At 49.9% G+C, this 5181-nt stretch overlaps 1 long non-coding RNA gene across 1 annotated transcript; it reads left to right on the top strand.

Moving 5' to 3' along the window:
- Nucleotides 1-1918: 1918 nt before the first annotated feature.
- On the top strand, nucleotides 1919-4215 carry LOC132023701 (uncharacterized). The gene is made up of 2 exons (XR_009406028.1): nucleotides 1919-2228; nucleotides 2966-4215. It is a non-coding gene; the product is annotated as an uncharacterized LOC132023701 (long non-coding RNA).
- The last annotated feature ends 966 nt before the right edge of the window (nucleotides 4216-5181 follow it).

Below are 5181 nucleotides of genomic sequence, written 5' to 3'. Positions count from 1 at the left end.
AATCTTTTAAAAAAGTAAATGAGAAAGATAAAAACATTTAAAAAAAGTTATCAAAAAAAAGTTAATATTCTGAAGTAATTGCTCCAACTTTCTGGTTCCCATTTCTTACTTTTGCTGCTTTTTATGTGGTTTGAAAGAGGCCACTTTGTGGAGACCACAATCAAAGGACACAGGGACCTCCAATTTGCAGGAGGAACGTGTGGCCACTCGTTCTCTTCCGCAGACTCTCTGCTGTCTGTGACTTGGGCCACCGTGGGACACGTGCAGATGTCAGCTGAAGTTCTGGGCAGATCCTGGCAGGAGCTGGGTGGCCCTCTGTGCTGCTCAGGTGGACAGCTCAGCTGAGAGACTGTTTACAGATGTGTGGGTAGGAAGAAAGCCAAAGCAGTTCACGGGGCTCCTGCTGACAGGTCTACGGAAAACCCCGAGCTCCTCCGGGCTCCGAGGGACGGGAAGGGAAGGAGCGCTACTGGAAGCAGGCGGAGCCCAGGAGCCAGACCACCCCCCAACCCGGAGGCACGGAGGCTACAGAGCAGGGGGCAGCACACTGCTCACAGGTAGAATCTTCTTTCGCCTGTTTGTTTAGCTAGAGCCACACTGTTCTACCCACGGATTACCTATGTGGGCTTCCCGGCTGCAGCCGTGAAGTTGGGGAGGCCTTACAAAGGGCGCATGCCGCAAAGCCTGTGTGGCCCTTTACAGGGAAGGCTTGCTGACCCGTCACAGGGGCGCATGGCCTTGCTAACACCTGGGGACGGGAGGGGGCGGGCACTGACAGCACAGGTATGGTGGGTTTCTATGGGGGCGGGCACTGACAGCACTTCCCTAGAGCAGTCCCCGAAGGAAGGCGTAATCAGAAGTTAATGGAGGGCGTGGAGTGACCGAGATACTTGATCGATCTTTAGGAAGGCATGGAAGGACTTTAAAAAAAAAAAAAAAAAAGCACGGGTAGGGAAAGAGCGAACAAATAAGATGATGGAGTTCCACCGGTCTGTGTGCTTTGAGTGTAAGGAGACCGAGTGCGCCAAGGAGGAGTCACGTCAGACCAGACGACAAAGGAAATCCAAATACAAGCCTGAGGTCTAAGAGGCCTCCCACGGAGAAGCAGAAAGTGGCAGGGACAGACGATCTAGACCACGCGATCACTGGCCGTGGTCACGCATCTGGGAGTGTCCCTCACCTCGGCAGACACGGACCTGGAGACACAGCATCGGTACACAGCTGCCCTGGGTCACAGCCAGAGCTCGAACCCAGGCTCCAAAGGCCATGTGTAGCTTCTAGACCAGAGCTGCCGGGTGAGCTTGGAAGAGAATGCTGACCGCCTGAGCTTGAACTCCCGGCGGAAGCAGGCTGGCGTGTCATTTCTTCTCATGCAAGGGCACAGGCCACCCGAGGAGAATGCCATTCAGCTGACTGTGCGCTGTTTAGTAGAATCCCCACCTTTGTGAAATTACTTGCAAGCATGAAGGTTTTTGCTAGTAGAGAAGCAAATAGTTTCCGTCCAGAAGAAAATAGAACATGATGGGGCATAGTGTATTGTCCTCGGGATATCAACCACTTTTGTGTCTAAATCAGCACCTGAGCCCAATGTCGGTGATTTCTAGGTCCTGAAAAACTCTGAGGCCGTCTTAAGGTCTTACTCATTGTATTTTCCTCCATAAGTTTGTACTTGACTCATAAGTTTGTAAAATTTTGGCACAAACACATGTATCCACATGAGACTTACTTGACCTCTTCAAAAATTACACTTTAGCTCTTCCTGTTCCCCACCGTGGCACAGGATCTAGATGAAAAGGAGAACCACACGTGAGACCATCACGTCCACAAGCTCTGCCTCCACACTCATGTGGAGGACAATAGAGAAGGACTGAGCCAGGCTGCAGGCCAGACCCCTGTGTTCTCCAGAGGTAGATAGGCCATCAGACCCTTGGCAGAAAAATGAAAAGATTGTCTGCTGGCCCAGGGCAAAAGAAACCTGGAGAAAGTCCTAAAGGTGCAGGAGTATGAGTTAAGAAAAAAATAACTTCTCTGATGCTGGAAACTTTGGCTTTGGGATCCAGGAGCACACCCATCTGGGGGCAAATGTGACCCAGGCACTGGTAGGTGCGTCCTGGAGTCCGTGGTGCTACATGTGCCTGTTTCTGCATCGCAGGCAGGAAGCCCGGACCCGCAGCACCACGGGGGCCAAACACAGACTCAGCAAAGAGGCCACGTGCTGGTCCCAGCAGGTGTGTGATGGGATCAACTGCCCTGGCAGATAAATTCCCATTTCTATCCAGAGGACCAATAAAAACTTCTCAGTGAAATGTTTTTTGAAAAAGGGTACTTGAACAAAAAGAAAGATTTTTGAATGTCAAAGAAGAGCTTCATTATTTTTTAAATAGTTGACAGTGGATATCATATCATATCATGGAATTCAAATGTCATTCAGTACATTTTAAAAAGTGATGTCACTGGGGTGGCTCAGTCCACTGAGTGTCTGACTCTTGATTTCAGCTCAGGTCGTGGTCCTGAGCCCCACATCCGGCTCTGCTCAGTGCAGAGCCTGCTTGAGATTCTCTCTCCACTCAGCAATTCCCCTGCTCGTCGTGCAACTAAACAAATAAAACCTTCTACAAAAAGGTGATGTCACAGTTCCATTTTTAAAACTAAATGGAACAGGCTAAAAATGGGACATTTCTAACTATTCCCAGTTTCAGTGTAACTATTCCCAGTTAGAGGAACAACATTTAGCTATCTGTACAATCCGAGTGAAGGCATCCATCCTTTCCCAAAGTTCTTTTGGGGGTGGGGGGGGGGGTCACTGTGCACAAAAATTTGAAGACTGCTATTGCAAGGCACAATAGTTTTAGAAAAAGTACCATGAAAGATGAGTCTTGTGAAACGCGGTCTTTGAGTGCGTCACGAGGGGCCCGTTTTAGCGCGCGTTATGTCCTACTGATGCTTTCTTTGTTTTGTTCTCCAGGGCTCTGCTCCACGCGTGTCCTCCTCTCGCAGTAGCTGTGGCGTCAAGGCATGAAGCTTTCGGCAGGTACCTTCACTCTCACCCTCTCTACCCCGCGTCCAAGTTCACAACATCTCAACACAGAGCGAGGTACGAGACTTCCAACACCACGTGTCACCCCTTGAAAGGCTAACTACCCTCGTGACGTGTGACGCCTGGATCTGTCATAAAGGGAGGAAAATGTAACTGTAACACAATAAGGTTTCGTTCATCTTACCACGCGGTGCACTCACGTTAATTACAGCAAGCTCTTAATTTAAAAACCTGTATTTTGTGCAGAATTCGTTCCAGTATTTCATTTGCTGAAAGAAGAATTTTGAGTCGACCATAAAATGTGTGTACATGAGCATGTGTGCCAGTGTGCAAATGGGTGTGTGCACACATGGCCCTCCCAGGGCACGCACGACTCCAGCTGCACCCTGGCGGCCCACGCCCCTGCCACTGAGCTCTGTCTGGTACAGGATCAGCTGCGGTGCGTGGGGACAGATGTGCCTAGAAGAGTCCTGGTTTTCCTTAAACCACGCATTCAATTACTATTCTAATGAACCATAGACACTTCAACTATTCCATCAAAATGGGGGAAATGTAATGAATAGCTTCTCACAGAGAGTTTCAAAGGATTGCCTAAGAAATAAATGGACCCCTAGTCAATGCTTCAGAGTCCCATTCGGGTCACTTGGGGTACGGGGTCCATTCAGCTGTCCTATATCAACAGCTGTGTGCCCAACAAGGCCTGTCCACCTGGAACTTTAACACTGGTGAACCTCTTCCAGACACAATGCCATAGTCTCGGTGACACACATGGGAACTCCAGAAGAAACACATTCTTGTCTCCTCCTTGTCTCTGCCATGTCAGGCACATGAAGCTAATTCCTTAAATTCTTTTTTTTTTTTTTAAAGATTTTATTTATTCATTTAACAGACAGAGATCACAGTAGGCAGAGAGGCAGGCAGAGAGAGAGGAAGAAGCAGGCTCCCCGCTGAGCACAGGGCCCAATGCAGGGCTCGATCCCAGGACCCCGGGATCATGACCTGAGCCGAAGACAGAGAATTTAACCCATGGAGCCATTCAGGCGCCCCATAATTCCTTAAATTCTTAATGAGAAGTTACCCACAGAGAGTACCCTTATCGCAAACTGGGCAGCCCACCAGTATTGTGTAGAATATTTTCTTTTTTAATTTATTTTCAATAAAATGTTTTTGTCACTGCAGTAGAGTGAACACACAATGTTCCGTTAGTTTCAGGTGTGCAGCACAGTGATTCAACACCCCTATACATGATTTACTTTTACCATGAAATGCTAATTACAATATTATTATTGATGGCACTCCCTCTGCTTTACTCTTTATCCCTGTGACTTATTTATTTGACCCCTGGAAGTTTGGACTCTTGATCCGCCCCCCATCACCCCTGCTGGCAGCCCTGCTTTGTTCTCTGTGTCCTGCTCCAGGCTCACCTCGTCCGGCCGAGGGCACATGTCAGGCCTCCACGTTGTGCTGACAGCCCGCTGCCTTGCCCAGCGGGAACATTACCTGCTGGGGGATGAGAGCTATTTGGGGATGAGTGTCCCGTTCTGACAAACCCCATCCGCATTCTCAGAGCTGGCTTTGTACTGGGCATCTGGCCATGGTTTTCAAGGTGCAGGCTTGGACAAGCGTTCCCCCTGGCCGTGGCTGGTCTGGTCTGGGGGCTCCCCCTCTGGCTCCCCTCAATCCCAGGGTCAGCACTGCACTTCTCGGGCCCTCTGTCATTTTTCCAACTGGCCTTGACCACAGCCACAAGGGGCTGGAGAATGTCAAGGCACCCCCCACCCCTTGGTTCAGTGTAGGCACAAGGGAGTCTCTCAGCAAATACTGTTGGAATGAGTGGCCGTCCCATCTCATTACAGGACACTGTGCCCACGGTGCTACAGGCTACTCATTTCCCCTCCTCCTGTGATGCCTCTGCCACTCTCCAGTCATTGTCACGCGGAAGCAGGTGCCATCTCTCTGCCTCTCCTGGGACATTCCAGCATGTGAGCTGGTCTGTGCGAGTCCTCAGGACACACCAAAGGCTGTGTTTCTCCCTCTTTCTATCTGACTCTCCGAGTCCCAGGGACCTCCGATCTCCTAAGATGTCACGCATCTTTGAAAGTGGATCTGTGACTTCGGTGAAGGCGAGGGGAGCTACATGAGAT

This window comes from Mustela nigripes, chromosome 8 (genome assembly GCF_022355385.1).
Source record: "Mustela nigripes isolate SB6536 chromosome 8, MUSNIG.SB6536, whole genome shotgun sequence".
NCBI lineage: Eukaryota > Metazoa > Chordata > Mammalia > Carnivora > Mustelidae > Mustela > Mustela nigripes.
This window is presented reverse-complemented; position numbering and strand designations above follow the sequence as displayed.